This window comes from Anas platyrhynchos, chromosome 4 (genome assembly GCF_047663525.1).
Source record: "Anas platyrhynchos isolate ZD024472 breed Pekin duck chromosome 4, IASCAAS_PekinDuck_T2T, whole genome shotgun sequence".
In the NCBI taxonomy this organism is placed as follows: domain Eukaryota; kingdom Metazoa; phylum Chordata; class Aves; order Anseriformes; family Anatidae; genus Anas; species Anas platyrhynchos.
Window position 1 is genome coordinate 66,564,152 of NC_092590.1, and position 19,906 is coordinate 66,584,057.

Sequence of the window (19,906 nt, forward strand, 5' to 3'; positions counted from 1 at the left end):
CTTTGAAAAGAAAATGTTATAATAACTGCACCGAGACAATGGGATTATAACAAAATTTATTTGTCTTCTTGTTTGTTTGTTGCTGCTTTTTTAAACTTACTGATTTGGTCAAATTGTTGGGTGCAAAACCTGAGTGTAGATCAGGCCTCGGATCATGCTCTTATTAGCAAACCAAACACTGGTTTTGTTTTTGTTGCTGACGTTGTTTGTTTTCATTGCTGTCTGAATGAGCCTTTTATGGTCTCTGCCTTTGCCTGGCTGACTGCACCCGATTGTATTTAATTACATTTATTCGGTAGTTTTAGCCGGGATCCCCGGCCATTACCCATCAAGTCCAATCACTATTATTTAAATCCAGCGACTCAGAATCAGAGAATTTATCTTTTGCACAGTTATTGCCTAAACATCCAGCATAAACATGCAGGGATCTGGAGGACTTGTTCTGACTGTGCTGATTAAAGGCAAAGAGCAAGATGGATGGAGTCGGTTGTGATCAGCAGGCTGCAGCGTCCTGCTGCGCTCCAGTCTCTGCCATTGTGCTGGCCTCTGGGTACCAGACTCGCCATGGTCCTCCCAGCTCCAAAAGGAAAGCTGGCTTTGTTTGCCTGTAAGCATCTGCAAACTGTTCTGACACATGATCTACCCTCTCAGCAAGGCCACTCATTAGGCTGATTATCACTTCAAAGTTTGTATTATCATCCATCTCTAAAGGCAATTAGGAATGGGTGGCTTTGAGTATCAGACACTGGGTGACACTAAGTGACTCATCTTTATTGATTCTTTTGTGAGCAGAGACAGTGATTGAGATGATAGGATTGCAGCCTACCTGCCCCTTTGACTGGTAAATACTGAAGAAAAACGGTGTGTAATTAACTGACAGTTAATATAGGTTCTGTTTAGTGTTCAGAAAGCACAATAGTGGAAGCTGCCCAAAAGGAACAAAGTAATGAAACTCCTTTGACAAGTTAAACTCTAAAGCCAACTGTGTAATTATCTGACAGTTAAAGGGGGGAGGGGAGGACTTGGTTTAGTATTTATGAGACCAAAGGAATTCCCGCGCCCGAACAATGGGGACAGTTACCGACAATAATCATAACAGCTACACAAAATATTTATTTGTGCAAGTCCGGCTTTCAAGCGACCTCTGGTTGGCTTCAGCCTCGGAGGCAGCCCGGCAGCCCAGCACCGCAGCGCCGGCCCTGCAGCTCCCGCCCGCTTGGGAACACAGGGCTGGGGCCAGGGCCTCACTGGCACCGCCGGGCCTGCGGCCTGTACATGAGATCATAGAATCACAGAATCATTAGGGTTGGAAAAGACCTCCAAGATCATCTGGTCCAGCCATCCCCCTAACACCAACGTCACCCACTAACCCATGTCCCTAAGCACCATGTCCAGCCTTTCCTTGAACACCCCCAGGGATGGTGACACCACCACCTCCCTGGGCAACCTGTTCCAATGCCTGACTGCTCTTTCTGAGAAGAAATGTCTCCTAGTTTTCAACCTGAACCTCTCCTGTCACAATTTGAGGCCTTTCCGTCTAGTCCTATTGCTAGTTATCCACAAGAGGCCCACAGCTCCCCACACCCTCTTTTCAGGTAGTTGCAGAGAGCAATAATGTCTCCCCTGAGCCTCCTCTTCTCCAAACTAAACAACCCCAGTTCCCTCAGCTGCTCCTCATAGGCCTTGTGCTCCAGACCCTTCACTAGCTTTGTAGCCCTTCTCTGGACATGTTCCAGAGCCTCAGTAATGAAGGGGCTGCTGTGTGAAGGGCCGCATCCTGCCCTGTGCCAAGAAATATGTCAGCAAAAGTTGATGCACTCTGGCTGGGATTCACATGGGATGTTTGATGTCCTACCAACAAATCCATGGCTTTTCCAGCATGGTTATCAATATTCACTTTTAAGAAGTGATATAAGCCTTCTGACAGAACAAGTTGGTTTAGACCAAGGCCACGCAGAGACATACTCACTGGTCCCATCCATGCAATGCCAGCAGTGCTCCACATATGCACACCCCCATAGCACAATATTCCCTGTAGGAACAGCCTGCCTGGCAGTGCCTCAAAGTCCTCTGCATTGGGATGACTCTGTAAACAAGGAAGAAGAAGTCAGATTCATGTTCTGATGCGAAACATAGCATTTTGAAAAAGCTATACTATGTCATCTTCTGCTGGAAGACTCTAGGGAGAGAGCTGCTGGCCTTCAAAAGTTCTCAGAGGAGTCTTATTACTTATTACTAATTCCTTATTACTAATGAGCCTTCTGGCAGGTACCACAGAATGAAACAGGGCGTGCTGGTGGATATGTCTATCTGCTAACTATCATGGAGTTTCAGAGGAGGTCCCCTCAGAGTTTTTAGGGTGGCATTTTGTGGTCTGAGGGGTGTTTAATATTACTTTTGATTTTATCACTCTGGGAGCATGGGGGCATCTTTTTTTTTTTTTAATTTTGTATGAATTGAGAATGAGTAACTACATTTCTTTGCGAATTGAGAATCTCAAAGCACATGATGGACTGAATAATCCTGAAAATGTCTCCATTAAATGGGTAAACAAAAGGAAGCATATCACTACTGGAAATTATATGTGTATATATATATGTAGAGCATATAAAAGTAGACTGCGAAGTTTGTTGAAAGAACACAGCTTTTCTTTCCATTCGTTTTCTAGTGATTTCCCTTTTCCAACCTTTTCTGTACAGCACAGAAAGATTTTGGGGACAGGTAGAAGTAATGGCTGGGACTTTTAATTTTGAATAGTCTCTGATGTAAAATTTTCCTGCTTCTAGCACTGATCACATCTTGTTGGACATGCTCACAACAGGGATGAAAAATCAGCTGTGGAGTTTGCGGAAATCGGTGAAGGTCTAAGCAAGGAAGAATTTGGATGACTTAGGGAGATGTGAGGTTTGGCATGGCAGAAAATGTAACTCAATGGAGGAGGGGATTTGGTTAAATGGGGTGGTTAAATCATCAAGAAATATTAGTATCTTTTGGCAGCAGGATGCTGGCGAAACTATGTGGACAGAGGTATGAGACACAAATAGGTTCCCTACTGTTAATCATCAGGGTAAATAATTAAATGAATGTGACATGGCTACAAGATCTCTGGTCGTGTCAGCAGAAGACTATCCAAACAGAAGGGAAGTATTACAAGTGTATGTGGTCTTTCTGAAGCTGCTGCAGAAGAATAATATTGTACCAAGTTTTGAGTCTCATTCTACTAAAATAAAATACTGACAAGGTGGAAGAAGTAAAGAAAGGAGCTACAAAGATCTATGCAGAAGACCAGAAATCTTTTTAATTTATCTAAAAGAAGCATAGGACTATTCAAAATCATCCACTTAGTTTGGAGATTTTTTCTATCAAACAAGTATACGACAAGGCTCAACATCTGGACACTGAAACCTGACAAATTCAAAATGAAAATAAATCATGCACTTTTAAAAATGGGAGCCAGTAACCATTGGAAGATAATGTAAGGGTGCGAGTTTACATAAGGTTTTTGTGGCTTCATTTTTTGTTTTAAATGAACAAGTCTGACTTAAAAAACAGGCCAGAAAGAGTGGAGGAAGGACCCCTAACAAAATTATCCATCTTGTAGTACGAAGGGGGATCAACTAAATAGCTTTATTGTTCTTCTGGATTTAGATCTCTGAGAGGGTACTCTTTTTGCTGAGTACTTCTCTTTACTGAGAAGTAAAGAGCTGAGGAGAGAGCGAGAAGTGGGAAACATGCCTATACTAGCAGCTTGCGGATGCTGCTGAAGCACAACAGAACTCCAGAGTCCTGGCTCCGCTGCTGCTGGCATGCTGTGCCTTTGGCAAGTTATGACGTCCTGCAAGGTTTTTAATTCCCCAGGCATCCTTTGATTACCTTATCTACTTGAAATAAAGTCATAAGATAGTGCCGCTTCTGAACAAAACAGAGTCTAAATCTCAGATACAGGTATTATTGTGATAAAAAACCAGAACAACAAAGGACTTTAACATGGCTAGTTTCTCCCTTCCAGAGTCCTCTGGAGTTGCAAGATGTAGGATCAGTTTCAAAGACTTGCACTGATACAGCAGTAAAATGAATCAGTATGAGAAATGCATGGTAGAACAGAAAGTAATAGCAGTCACTGGAAGAATTGTCAGCAGGCAACAGTGTGACAAAGGGAGCTAACTATGTTAGCCATAATTGTGTTAGACCCTTTTATTCTTCCCAAGACATTTTCTTACGTTACAATAATAAGAGACATTTCAAATTCACGTCAGCTAAAGAATTTCCTTTGGACATGCTATTATAGCTACCCTCTGCCAGAAACTACTCAGAAAAGTCAGACAAAAGGAAGAGAAAACTTCAAACATAATGTTTGCTAATTCATTTTGACCTCCGCTACTCATTCGTAACGACCATTCTACTTTCTCTGTCTCTCACTTTTACCTTCTTTCCAATTTAATCTGATCCAAACAAATTATACATGAACAGCCATTTTCGTTTGGGTCTTGTTCACTGAGATACTTAGCAAACAATTGACTGACGAACAAGATAAGAACAGTAACAGAAAGATAAGCTTTTGTTTAGATAGTGGAATCACAGATAAAGACCTAAGCAGGCCTGCACAAACTCAGGAACCAGTGATAGTATCTTTTAAGCTATGGCTATGCGTTTGCTTCCATTGTATTTATTTACCACACATACTCATAAAGCCTAATTTACAAAAGGACTACTTTAGCAATTCATTTAAAATGTGGTTGTTGTTGTTATTGTTCTCACTTTGGTTGAAACTGAGTGAGCAATTCTGTAAAGTAAATTAATTTATTTTGGACCTTTCTCTTTTTAGTTTCTAAAAAAGGGGGAAAAAATCACCTGAGTTGACAGAAAAGGAGGAAGAGCTAAAAGAAAAAAATGTGGAAGTTTATGGGAACCACTTTTATCATTAGGGCTTAGTTTTATTGTATCATGACTGTAAAGGTAGTACTAGTTCTGTGGATAAAAACACAACCACAAGAGATGCGCTTTGCTTTTTAGTCAAACATTTCAAAACACTTTATGAACATTAGCAAAATACACCGCAGAGCTTTCCTACTGAGTAGGTAGGAAAGATTAAGCCCTCCTTGTGGATGGGCAAACTGAGTTACAAAGTGATCAGGTGACTAGCCTGAGGTTAAGCAGCAGGTCCAGCAGGGTGGGTAATGGAAACCTGACCTCTGGACTCATAGCTCTATTCCCTAACCACAGGACCCATACTTCTTCTCTAATAGTTGATGTAAAGTAATAGTCTCTGGATGAAGCCCATGGAAAACTGCAGTCTCTGAAGATATTTATTTGGCACGCTTCACCAGCATTGCAGCCACACCGTTATTTTTAAAAAGCATGCTTCCATTTAAAATACGCTGAAAAACACAGCAATTTATTTATTCTGCATGTGAGAAGATACATGCATACACTTAGAACACAATCAAAATTTTAATTTGATGCCTGTGAACTAGCAAGTTTCTCTGGGAGGATATATTTAAATGTGGTTCTACTGAACATACATACAATATATAGTTGCATAAAATATTGTTGGAATATGTGCATTGCTATAAATATGGCATCAAATAGTATTTAAATATGAGCCTAAAGATATATATTTTTTTAACCATAAGGAACTGAGAACTTGACCTTACAATTTCTCCATGTCAGAGAAAGTTGTGTTGTTTTTTTTATGATTTTTTTTTTGTGATGTCTTTGCGTATCTGAAGAGACATTTATTTCCTTTATTTTATGCCACACAGAAGCTTTAAACCAGCATTTATACAATCATCACTGTGCTATGACAAAACTGAAATTTCCCACAGACAATCTAGCATGTGGATATAGATGCCAAGAACTGTACTGATTGAAACCTTATGCTGACTACAAGCACTTCACCATTACTAGGACACTCCCAGCCAATGCTCTGTCTTTGGACACAGGAATTCACACACGTTTTGAGGAACTATGTAAAGAGATGTTGCTCTTATACCTGTCCAGAAGATCAAAGCAGGAGGAGGCATAAAAACTTCACAGTGTCTCATGCAATAAAACTCTATGCAAAATGTCACAGTGCTGGGGAGGAGATGGGTGGAAATGATCAGTGTAACTGGATGAATGGCAAGCAGGAGGGGTTCAGCATAGCATAAAAACAGAGAACCAAGGGAAAGGAGGGGTTCGTGGGGTTCTGAGGGGAAAAACTGTGAATTTGATGCAGTGGAATAAGAGTAACTAATGAAAGGATTCAAGGTGTCTGTGATGGACACTGTGGTCAATACAATGGATAATGAATGACCACAATGTCAGTATCTCCAGTGGGCAGGTAGTCTGCAGAACAGGTTGACACATCTGGGGACAAGAAGGCAGGAGAACCAGAGGCAACTGGGTGACTGTTAGGAAAGCCAAACATCAAGCAAGGAGTTGAAGGGAAGTGTGAGCCACCAAAGTTACACTGCAAAAAAATTAGGGAGCAAGGAGTAATACAGTTTGGCTTGGAATGAAGGACAGGGATGAGCTGAGGAAAAAATGAAATTTTAAAGGAAAGAAAATCATATCTAGATCTGACTCTGGGTTTCCAACATCCTTTATTCTGGAGCTTTGGCACAGCTCACAAAGGGAGGAGTCATTCAAGACTGGGTTCAGATTTCAGTCACACTAAAGATGCAAGGTTTTGGTTTGACACCATCTTGAAAGAAAAACCCATATAAAACAGCTTGGAGTTACGTCTATATAGAGGCCAAAATATAGAGTATTATGGTGATTGATATTTGTTTGGGAGTCAAATTGGTTCTGCATGAAAAAGCCAGGGAAAGGGTTCCTCTTCTCTGATTCACTGAACAGAAGGTAATTGAAAGATCTCTTTATGGCAGGATTTACGACCCCTGAGCCTCAGTCGTTTTGAGCTAAATAATAATGCATTTGCATCGTAAGTGTATCTAATTTGAATTTCGCTTCCTGCCTAAACACTTTGAAAAGATGCATGCCTTGAGGTGTCTGCCTGAATAAAATTCCTGCGGAATTGAGGCTAACAAATAAAGTATGTCGTGGTGTGTTAGAATCTGCTCTGCCCTGGAGAATAGCTCCCCTGATAAACTGTCTGATTTATAATGACAACTGCTCCCACTGTTGTATACAAGTATACCTTACAGTAATGGGGAATTAAAGAGGCTTTCATGTGAACCAAATATTTAGCTTTGAAGTCAGTGGGAGCTGAGAGCGCTCAGCACCTCACAGGATTAGTCCCTTGGGAATTAACCTTTTCACCTTACTATAGAGGAAGAATGAAATTTTAAGATGGGGTTTTAATGGTGAGTGTGTAAGTGCATCGAGTAACAGGAAGGAAAAGAATTCATAACAGTGAGCTACCTTCTAGTTTAATGAACACTGGGATAGTTCTGTAAGACCACTTGACTTTCTCAGCACCTTCTTCCCACTAAGACTTAACGTAGATGTAATTTTCACAGAAAGCATAGCCTGTGGTCCTTTGTCATAAGCTTGGTCGTAGAATATAAGAGCCTCAAAAAGTGACTTTGCATTTTAAGTTGCTGAGTTAACTAACGTATTAGCACCACATTAGTCATACAAAAGCAATACCAGTTTTTGTATTTTCCTGTGAGAGACTTTCCATCTGCTTTTTGCCTTCTGTTCACTGTTTCAATTAACAAAAGCAGCCATGGAAATCCAAATCATTCTAAAGTTTCTTGGTCAAAAGTGAGCACATTTTTTTCCAGGTATTCTTTTGTTGATGATGATATTAAAAGTGACTTTTAAATTGGCTGTTGTGAAACAAACAGAATCTGCCATTGAAGGAAAGACAAACTGCTTATAATTAGTTCTGGCAGCTGGAGGATGGCACTCCTGCTGTTTCTGCTGCTGGCACTGTAAAGTACATCATGTCACAATGCATGAATTATCCGAGGTCAGCTCTTCCAACACACCCAAATTGCTACCAATTATTAATTAATTAGTATCATTATGGGACTTCCTTAAGGGTCTTATCAGTCCCCTTGAAACAAATAAAGTGATTAAGAAAAAAGAGGAGGTAGAACTGGTTAGTGATGAGCAAAAAAGTTAATTCTAGGGACAACCTCACATGGGTCTAATCTTGCAAGGTACCTAATGATTCCCAGCTGATCTCAGATGCTCTCCATATGATCTCCAAGTGCATTTGAGTTCCATGGGAATATAAATCACCTGTTGCAGAAGCAACATTGTGAGTCTTAGCAACCCATAGTATGTTATAGGTCCCCTCTTTAGTAAATCTAACAATAAATAATATTTTCAGAGATGTATTACTTTTAAGCAGTTGGACTTACACTTTGAGAGGAACTGTGACAGACTCCTTCAGTGGATTTGATGCTGCCTGTGATGATGCTAACATCTTTGGATACTGACCTTAGCCAAAATGCTAATTTCTAACATGAAAGGAAATGCAGGTACCAGAAAAGCAGCTACTCAAAAAAAAAAAAAAAAAAAAAAAAAAAGTAGTAATTTGCTGTTATTTCAGCAGACTATTTTGTTAGGTTTATGATTTGTTTTACACTCACTAGGCTGTTTTTTCCTCAAAGGTATCTGAATTAATGGATGCCAATACTTGTAATTCAAAAGTTTTTGAGAATTCCTTGTCAAGAAATTTGATTACCCCAAACATTTCATGAGTATTTTGTGTACATAAGAATTTAAGTCGTACAGGTATAAATTAAAGCTGAAGATATAAACTTTTAATTTACATCTATGGACTACACATATACATAAAACTAATGTCTCTGTTGCCTCAGTAAAGTCAAGGTATTGATTTTTTTTTTTAATAAATTGATGACAACCAATGTATGTTTGCAAGATTGTACTTACCTGATTTTGGTCTGTCTCTTGCTTTTGTTATATGAGGTAAAATCACCCAATACTTTTCTGGTTTACCTCTGGCAACTATCTCATTCTCCTGAAAATAGAAATAATAAATGTTAATACTTTGTGATTAAAATATTGCCATTTAAGCATTATTCCCTCCCTTTTTTATCTTTATTACAACTGTCGTCATTTGGTTTTACTTTGAAGGTTTCATCTACAATACTTCAGGAGCTGTATCTCAGAAGAGAGAAAATCGTAAAGCTTAGTAGAGCCATAGCTAATGTTTTGTCATCTGTCCCCTTAAATGAAATCAAGAGCTCAGTACTGCAAAGCCAGTTCAAGAATTAAATTACTTAGAGTGGTATTTAAAAGAACGCATGCAATGAGAGGGGAAGAAAGATGCAGTTCATTAACTGAAAACACAAAGGTGGTGGCAAGTTAAGAGATAGGGAGTCTGTAATTCTACTTAAGGGCCTCTTTAGGAGCCTAAATCCGTATTCATGGAATAATGTCACTGTCAGCATGTAGTGCACATGTTGCAAATGTGTGCAAATAAGTGTGTATCTAATGCACGTGTGTACTGCAGTGAGCTATGTTTGGGCAGGATAAGGGATGTGCAAGGTTTGTCAGTGTGATAGCTTAGTATAGTATCATCCAAAATTTTAGAAGTCCCCAGTCATTTTAATGTTCTAATTATAAAATATTTAAGAATATATACAAATACAGTGAGTCAGATGATATGGGGCCAGAGAAGAAGCAGAGACTCTGACTGTTATAATATGAAGTTTGTGTGATCCCTCTGTAAGCAAGGCATTCCTAATAAAAGCATCTCTCAGTTGATATAGAATGAAACAAAGGCTAACAGCCTTGACAGATATTTATAAGGAGTTACCAGATAGTTCTTCAGCTCAGATAAAAGGCAAATGTATTTTTAAGGGATAAACAACCTGGATTTTATCCTGGATGAATTTGCATTCTAAGCCACAAGAGGTGTACATTTGTAACTTGTTATTTTTCTAGAGCATTATCCCTAGAATATCACAGGGTCAGAGTTCCAGAAAAGCTCAGTGCTCAGCTAGACAGGTAAGAAAGATTTATATTTCAAAAGTGCTTGGTCCCAGGGGATCTGGTTTATGGGGAAGGATTTTCTTCTGTCAAGAAGTTATAAAGCCTTGAACATCGTCCACTTATTTTGGCAAAATAAGAGTTCATGTCTTCTGAAAGTATTTCCTAAAGACCTCAATTCTACATGTGGGAATAAGGAATTAAGAAATTGGAGCAAATCAGTGGGTGACTGTAATCACTACACTGAACTCTGTTTCTTGCATGTTTTGCCACAAAACCTCAACGGCTAGTCTATGCTGTTCCACCTCAAATGTTTTCCAGAAACATTTCTCAGAGATAGAAGAGCTAATCTCAGATGTAAGCCATACATGTTTGTTATTGTTTTGAAACAGCTGTGTCAGGGAGTCTTTCAAAGATATATTGCTACTAGAATAGATAATTGCTCTAAGTTTACTTCAGGTCCATAACCAAATGCAGAGGTTAATCAGCATATTCTCTTTCTCCAAACACATCACAGTTATGCTGGTTATAGTCATAAGCAAAGAAGGCCAAAAGAAGAAAGGAAGAGGGTTACTTTGTTAGGTAATTACAAAACGTGGTAACTCATGCACCCAATACTGATCAGCCTTCTAATTGATTCCTCACTTACTTATTACTTTTTAATTTTAATGATTTTTTGTTGTTGTTGTTTAAAGAGGGGAATAAGATTTGAACAAGGACTTCAGGTTATGGCCTGCTGAAGACAGCAAAAGCAAGGGCCTAATACGTAATTTTGCCATTCTTCCATCCACATATGCTGGTTTTACTTTTCCAATTTTCAATGTAACTTCTCTTTACTTGTAGTTGTCTTCTAGGATGCCTTTCCAGGGAGCAGGAACAATATCAACAGAGACATTTCATTACAAGAAACTGTCCCAGTGATTTGTAGCTACAAGCTTAAAGCTTTTTGAACAAACTAATTAATTAATATAGAGAACATCTGTATTCTGTGCTGGATTTTGATGACTTCTGAAAGATATATGTGGGTACTTCAGAAACAGTATCTTCCATCAGCAAAACTGCAGCAGCATTAGTTTATATGCACATATTAGACAAAAAAAAAAAAAAAAATGTTAGACATCTGATAACTGGTTACATCAGGCTTGAAACTTCAGTGTCAGCACTGTCTCCCCAGATAACATCCAGAAACAGGCAAGATTTTATACCCATGAGCTGATTTCCAGTATGCTGATGCAAACCCAAAGCTCCTTTTTTTTTTTTTTTTTTTGAATACATTCTAAATTAAATGGAAGCAGAAAACATCCTCCTGTGAGGTTATCCACAACATAAAGTGGTTTTCTACAAACATCTTTTGTCCAAAACAGTCTGAGTGAGAGCTTCATTATGTTGTGGCAAACACCATTAGGGAATGAGGAATTTGGGATGATGTTTTTTAAGTATTGGGATGTTGACAGTAAACTGTTCTTAATCTGATTATCAACTGTGCCTCATGTACTCATGATTTGGACTTAGGATGCAAAGAGCTCCATTAATCGTTCTTGTGAATTCTGGTTTCTTTACCTGAGGTCTCTGTTGTTCAGCTCTCTGAAGAAACCATTCTTTTTATGCCCACTTTCAGGAGACTTTTTTCCAAACAGCCTTTGACACCAGTGGGATGTGCTATCTGCCAAACTTCACCTCACAGTGATCACTTTTGGGTAGGCACACTGAAGGCACTGAGATTTATGGCCAATTCCTTCAGACAAAGGTAGACTAACGAAAAAGCCCTGTGACATTCCTGCGGTTTTTATGTGGCTTGTCAGGCATGCTTTGCCTTCTCAAGCACTATGTATGTTGTACCACAAGTAACAGATCCAGACGTGAGGGGTAACCTGCTACTGATAAGACCAATATTAGATTACTTTCAGAGGAGACAAATGAAGAGCCACAGAAGGAAACATACTTCAAGTCCTGATTTTTTTATTATTATTATTATATATTTTTTTCTGCATTGGAAGGAGTGAAGCGAATGCATTTAGCAAGACCAATATAAGGTCTGCATTTTTCTCAAGAAAACTTCTTTCATCACAACCACCCACAATTGAGTGGAAATGAAAAATATGTGGCACCTTTCAGAAACAGTAACTAAGTTTCAACATAGGTAAAAGAACATTTAATTTTGCATTTTTTCATTTTTTATTTTACCATTACAAGGTCTGTACCATGTGATTTAGGGTCTCAAATTATGTTTCATGAAGTTGTTTTTTGAAAGATGGTAAGAATGGAAATATTGCCATGATTTTTGCCAATTATAAAGGGAAATGTTTTGCATTGGATTGTTGCTTTCCAGTGTTGTGAGTCCAGCTAACATTCCTTGAGTGCCTGAGAACCAGGCTACAAACCTAGCCAGAAAACAGCTATAAAAACAGGTAACACGGACTAGTCTGTTTTCCATTTACATTTAACTCAAGTGGAAGGTAATAGATGGAAAAAAAAATATTAAAAATGTTTCAGACCCAATTCTGGATGGCATTTATGCCTCCTTGTACAGGCATATACTAAATTTTACCTCCCCCAAAACTTTCAGAGACACCACAGTCACTCCACAGAAGCTCATGAAACTATTTGCATGCTGCAGGCTAGGGGCCAGAAATACGCTTTGGGATATGTGTGTGCTCTTTATTGCCACAGCTCTATCTAGTCTTTTTATATTAGAGTGACTTGTGCTCCTGGAAGAAAAAGTCAACACAGAAGGAGCTTGTGTATGGCCAGACTAGGTAGATCATTATCATTAAAACAGCTCTTGTCAGCTGTGCCTGATAAGCTTAATGCTCAGATAATGCTGGCTTAAAATGGCACCATCGTATTGAGACCTGTGGCTTCACATCCTCAAAGCTTTTTGTGCTCTTGGGTTTTTAGGGACTGAGAAATTTATTTAAAAAGTTGGCAACTGTCTCCTGGCTACTGCACAACTAGTGTTTTTTTCCACCCCTTCACATTAGCAAGGTCAATTTGGAAGGAAAATCATGGAACCCAGGAATATCTCACATGTAGATATGAAGATCTAAAGAGTTACTAGCAGAACTGGCTCATTTTCTTACTATGACATTTCTTCCTGTTAGAAAGTGTAATTTTGTTCATTAGAGCCTGTTTTTTCATAAAAAAATAGAATTTTTGTACATGAAAAACATGAGCAATATATATTTAATTTCAACATAGAACCCGTTTTTTATGTTTGTTAGAAATGTTTTATATTTTCTGAGAGAAAAAAAGAAAAAAAGGATTAAAAAACTAACACTGTTCCCTGAAAAAAAAAAAAAAAAGTCTAGTTCCTAGAGATGTAGAGGTTCTTTCCTTGCTGTAAATGCTATGTTGACAGCCTCCATATAAACATGTATCCTTTTCTCATTTACACTGTCACACAAAAGTATTGGGACTGACAGCTCTTAAATCTGAAAAGGGCTCAACAATGCAGTCTCAGATACATTTCTGAAATGCCAAGAAGACGAAATGTAACCACATCCTGTTGAGTATCTCTGGGTAGTAATGACACAGAGCAAAACTTTGAGAGGATGTGTCCCAATTAATTAACCTCTTTGACCAGCTTCCTTTTGTTTGGTGCCAGTCACCATATGGAACCTCTAAACTCCTCCCTGATCATGGGTGGAGAATTTACTGTGTATGCTTGCCATTATTATCTCAAAGGTAAATCTGACTCTTTTTTAAAAAGATTCTTTCAGATCCTACTCATTAATAAAATGTGCCTTTCAGACAACAAGTTCAAAATAATTACCTATTCACAATGAAATATAGTGCTTTTAACTGATGGAGGTGAACCAGAACGGTCAAAATTAGAATAAATCTGTTTTTTTCCTCAAACTGAATAAACTCTACCTAAGGAAAGAAATACACAATAATAGTGCCCCACCAGGGGTTTTCTCAGAGTATTTTTACAGTCCTTGGCATTTTCACTTGTCCCATTTCTCCTCAACTGGAGATTTGTCTTTAGACTAGTGTTCTGCCAGTCTTGTCCCCACCTTAGGTGGAATGCAAAAAGAATTTGTAGGTCACACATGAGAGCAAACCTGTTTGAGCCCCAGGGCCTGATCTCCTCCCTGGTGAAGTCAGTGAGAGTCTGTTAATTGATTTCAAAGGGAGCTGGATGAAGTCCCAGTATCAGATATAGCTGTTTGGAGAGTTTTTCGGGGATCGGGTCTGGATAAGCAGCTAAATATTTGATTCATTATCTGAACCCTATTGAATTGCTGATGCAGAAGGTTCATCCATCATTTCTTTCTGCCTTCCAAGTTCAGAGCTCAGGGATTTATCTGCTTCTCTTTCATCAGTGAATCACATCCCTAACATGATTATTTAAAGCAATGCAGAAGCAGAGCCCTCCCTAGCGCTTTTGGTGAAGGCCCTTGCAGTATGGTAGATAGAGGATACCGTTGAAGGAATACTGAGCACATCTGACATAAAAGGATCCACTGACTCTTTTCCTCTGGTTTAGCTAAACAGAGTCAGTGCTGTCTAATATCACCTCGGCAGTCTTGGCTGAATAGTTAAGCAAGGGACTTCAGACAATTCCTAGCCCAAATCCCTTGGAGTCTGGAAAAGTTCAGACTAGTAACTCTTAAGTCTTTGCTCCAGTTTTCCCACTGTAGCATTTATACAAGATCTTTTTTACCAGAAGAAATTTTGAACTCTATTGTCCTGCTTTTAGTAGTTAGATGAAGAAAGGACTGTATTTAAATGATACAAATGATTAAAATGCATTTTTAATGTAGTATTTGAAATTTGACTGTACATGTGTGTTCCGCTAATGGTCCAAGATTTTAAGGTGTTTAATGTGTTTAAAGCACTTTGGCTCACCTTTAACCACAACTATCTGTAACATCAGAAGATGCTGTTTCAACTTTAGAGTTCAACGGTCTTCAGGGGCTTGGGACACTGAAGTCTTTTGAACTGGACAAACCAATGATCAAGTGAGGCCACTGTCCCCAGCATCTGGCACCCTACCTTCAAAGCATCTGTGGGTGCTCGCACTGCGATTTACTCCTCCATAATCTGACAGTGGCAGTGTAGCCATGGGACTTTTCTTTTTTTCCCCTTTCTTTCCCTGTTCTTGATGCCTCTTTCAGCTTTAGGGCTGCTGCTACACAGTTGTCAGAAGTCTGGCTTCAATGGTCTGAAGGGAGACAGATACTGATAAATTTCCTTTTGATCTCTGCTCTGCAAAACCACTCAGTCAGAAAAAAATAGAGGGGTCTGTGTGCGTAGGGGTTGGAGGATGTGAAAGGCAAAAAGCACCCTCTCATGCCAGAGTGAGTATAACTCCCACTTCACATTAGATCTGAAAGAGGAATATAAAGAGTTTTGTATACATTTTGCAAATCAAGACAATGCACTGTAGGAAAATGAAGCCAATGAATAAGATGGGGGTAATGATACTGATCTCCTTTCTAAAGTGCTCTGAGATCAGTTGATGAAAAGAACTGTACAAGAGCTAGGTATTATTGTAGTTAGTTCACTGCAATTGCTTTTCTTCAAAAAAAAAAAAAAAACTTATCTTTTTGTTGTATATTCATCAGGATCAGTGTTGAAAGGTTACAGTTTATAACAACTACTTTGTTATACTATAAATGAGACTGAAAAAGGAGTTTTGTTTTCATGGGGCTACAGAAATTTGCACGTATCATTTCAGGACACATATATTCAGCTGTAGCAGGTGCCTTCCACTCTATCTGCCCTGAACTAAGATTGAACGAAGAAAATCTGCCAGTGGCCTGCACATTGTCAGGTGAAAAACACAGCAGTTAAAACACAAAATCTTAACCTTGATTATGTATTGACAAACAGGCATGAGTTTGGTAGGCACAAGTTATGAGCAGTTCAGAAGCCCATACAGCTGCATCAGGCAGCACCAGTCCCAAAACACTCTCCGTGCCTCTCAGCAAGTCTGACCAGCTGAGGCACTAACAGAGCCAGCTGGCTTCCTGGCTAGAGCAGGCTTGTAAACAGCCATCTCAAGAGCAAGGCAGAGCACATTCATCACTGCTGTATCTGTGGAAACATATTTCTGTGCTCCTGTAGTCAAAGAATCTTCCTGTACTCAGCCTTGGTGAGGCTGCACCTTGAATACTGCATACAGCTTTGGGCTAATGACTACAAGAAGGACAATGAGGCCCTGAAGCATATCCAGGGAAGGGCTACGAAGCTGGTGAAGAGCCTGGAGCACAAGTCCTGTGAGGAGTGGCTGAGGGAACCGGGGTTGTTTAGTTTGGAGAAGAGGAGGCTCAGGGGAGACACTATTGCTCTCTATAACTACCTGAAAGGAAGGTGAGTGGAGGTGGGGTTCAGCCTCTTCTCACAGGTAACTAGTGATAGGACTAGAGGGGATGGCCTCAAGTTGCACCAGAGGAGGTTTAGGTTGGAAATGAGGAGACATTTCTTCTCAGAAAGAGCAGTCAGGCATTGGAACAGGTTGCCCAGGGAGATGGTGGTGTCAGCATCCCTGGGGGTGTTTAAGAAAAGGTTGGTCATGATGCTTAGGGGCATGGTTTAGTGGGTGATACTGGTAGCAGGGGGATGGCTGGACCAGATGATCTTGGAGGTCTTTTCCAACCCTAATGATTCTATGATTCTATGATCTCGGTGTTGGTAGAACTGAATTTAATCTGTCAGCACTAGCAAAGGTGGAAAATTTATGGGGAAATAAAAAAGTCCAAATGACAGTGCTCCAGTAGGATTGCTAAAGCAGCAATGAGCATCTCAACATGAATTAAGATTCAGGAAAATGAGCTAAAGTATATATGAAGTCCCACAGTATTTATATAAAATTCCATATTAGCTTTTTCTCCTAATAGCAAGACTGCCTCTTTTAACTGCTTGGAGACAAGTTATCATATACAGGATATTTATAGCAGAATATGCAAACAAATTTAGAATTGGAAGAGCAATGAAAAAAAAAACACAATGCAAGTGAAAAATATTTTCCTGGCAAAAATGCCTTATGCATTCTTTAACGTATCATCACTTATTATCTGTATAAGATAGCTTGTAGTTACAATGTGCTAATAAAAATTGACAGCAAAATACTAGCTATAGAGCATGTGGGTAAAAGGAACACGGCTCTTACATAGGATTAACAAGGCCTGTACTACATTATTTATAGTTTATAATAAAGTCTGTGGTATGCCTTTCTTTCACTTCACCACAAAATCAACATGAAGTAACCGTATAGCCACAACCAAGTCTTCCAAATGCACAAACCAACAAAACCTGTAGGTACATGCAAAGGTTCTGGCTGCGTTTCTGGGAGATCCTGAAATATCACAGTTAGTTAGCAAACGACTTCCTACAGATTTACTGTATGATTTATTTTTTTTTCTTACCACTTAAAACTACAGTCTTCTCAAAGTACATGCTGAATTTCCAGTGTTCCATGAAAAATCCTCTATATTTTTGAGCTAAACAGTTTTTCTCAGAGGTTTACAAAGCTGAAAATGCAAACATAGTTTTATTCTCTGTCAGGATTTTACAGATCATGTTGCAAATGCATGTGCATATAGTTTTTAAAAGAAATCTCAATTAAATATAGCTGCATTATTGGGACAGTGATGAACTTGCTGTTTATTTATAATAGTCTTAAGAAGTCATTCAACCCTTTCATGTAGGCAAACAGCTCAAATAACAACAACCTCCAAACTCAACACACAAATCCAAATAAAGAGAAGTAGTTTTTCTTATCTTGCACATGAATAGATCTATGAGTATGTAGAAGAGACCTCGAACTCAGAAGTGCAGCAATACTCCAAAAACAGTCTGAAGATATAAAAAGAACCAATGCCCTAGGAGAAGTCTACAGGGTGTGTTATTTGCTGATTGGAGGATGTGTTATTTCTGGTAGCTCAAGTCCTGCTGGTTCTAAGAAAGCATGAATTCGTTTCTTAGAAATAAACCTTCTTAGAAATAAACATCAAAGAAAATTTACTCCATCAATTTCTCCATCCAATGGGAATAACACATGAAATCTCAAAATATGTCTAGTTGCTCAGATCAAAAAGGGTAACCATATGTTTCTCACTATCTTTAATTACAAAGAAGAGTAAATTACTGAAAAAGGCCTTAAATTCAAACAATTTTATAAAAATAGGAGTCTGGTTTATTAACAATTATGTGCATTTAGATACAGCTGAAATTCAGTTAAGCCTTTAAGGTATGCCTATTATTATTTCTGAAATGAAGTGGTGCCTTATTCCTGGACTGAGACCTTATCACAGGAAAATTTCTATGAACAGTGTACAAAAAACACAGTCCTGACTCAAAGATCATTTAAAGATATGACAAAGGAATAGATTCAGATAAATAAGTACAAAGAAACTAAAACATATTGTGTTATTTTAGCAAGACTAGTGATAAACAACCATATCTGCAGGCCAGTAATATAGCAATTGTCTTTTTCCACAGATATAAAGGAAAGAGAAGACTGTAAAGAAGCTGAGTATAATTGTTTGTGAGTAGTTCCTCCTAAGCATAATAAACAAAGAGGGGAAAGGAACAAAAGTACTTGTTAAAAATTTATTATGTGAGTATAAACTGCTGAGAGAGCCAGTATGTTCCTGTTAATAACTGTGAGCCAATAACTTGAAAATGAATGACAGATACTGAGCAGGATAAAAATACATAGTCAAAAGGTTCAAAAAGGCTTTGGCAATCACTGTTTTGGTAAAATACAAAAAAAAACCATTGTCCAAAAGAGCTTCTGTGATGGAACCAGAGGAGAATAAATTAATTTTTCATTCAGTGAGCTTATAAATTAAAGTAATAACTTTATAATTAACTTTATAATGTTTAACTTTATAATGTTTAATAACAGCAATCGCTGGAGAGACAAGTGTAAGAAGGTGACTATGGGATAGACTAAAGTAGGGTTTCACTCAAAGGAGAAATGGCAAAAGCCAATAGCAAGAACAATATATAAAATGGAAGAGAGCAATCAAGGGATGAGGTTACTGGAGAAGGCTGAACTCTGAGAGGAAGAAAGCCACTGTAACATCTGTGCCTCAGGTAAAAAGGAGAGAAAATTGGTGTGAAGAAGAGAAAGCAAGACAAAGAGGAAACCTTTGTTGAGTTCATCTTGAAGATGTCAGTGAGATGCCATTTGAGAAGTGGGTACAGGAGGATGGAAAGCTTAAGGCATGAGTCAGAGATTTGGAAAAAGTTATGGGGATTAAGTAGATTTATTCTGTGGAATATTACTTAGCAAAATGGCAAAACTGGAGGAGAAAACACATCCATGGTGCAGGAAGTCATCCAGGCTACCAAGACATACTGCGCTGTGCAAGATCAGAAAGAGACAAAAGGGGTAATGGGAGTGAGTTAAAGTTCTCCTGTCAGAGAAAGGTTAGTTAAAATAAAAACATATCAACAAATAAATTGTGGAGGACAGGGAATCACAGAGGCAAGAATTTTTGAAAAAGCAAGAGAAAGGAAGAGAGTATGAGGCGGAGAACTGTTTTCCCAGTAGTTTGCTAGTCAGGCTTACAGATCATTCTGGCCTCAGCTCAAGAAGCGGTTAATTTCTGTGAAGATAACCATATAGTTCTATCATGCAGTCAGTCAGAACTTTAACTATTTTAACCCAAACACCAGCTCTCAGATATAATTTCTGTAGCACTTTTAAGAGGTTGAAGTTAAAGAACAATAGTTTTGTAAATGGTAATTTTTTGCTGTTTGCCTGGTCCAAAAATGTCTCCACTAATACAGTTAAGCTTAACTTTGGAAGCAAAATTCTTTCTTACATCAAAACTGTATAGAAATACAGCAGAGAAAACACACTTTAATAATAAACAGATAATTAAAACCACTTGAAACCCATGCATGTGTTTTATTAGAGGCTAAAATCAATGGTATGCTGCAATTTAGTTATGCGGGCTGATTTAGTATCATGTTATGTACCAGTAACACAGACATGTGCTACAGGCTTAGTCATAAAAGTGTGGAATGCACCACT

At 38.6% G+C, this 19,906-nt stretch overlaps 1 long non-coding RNA gene across 1 annotated transcript in view; it reads right to left on the reverse strand.

The window, feature by feature from the left end:
- Positions 1–1,559: 1,559 nt before the first annotated feature.
- Positions 1,560–19,906, reverse strand: part of LOC119716957 (uncharacterized) — a 28,102-nt gene continuing 9,755 nt past the window's right edge. Inside the window, exons 2-3 of the long non-coding RNA XR_005265828.2 lie at positions 8,851–8,938; positions 1,560–2,086 (exon numbers count right to left, since the gene is read on the reverse strand). This is a non-coding gene — a long non-coding RNA (uncharacterized lncRNA). The remainder of the gene's footprint in view (positions 2,087–8,850; positions 8,939–19,906) is intronic.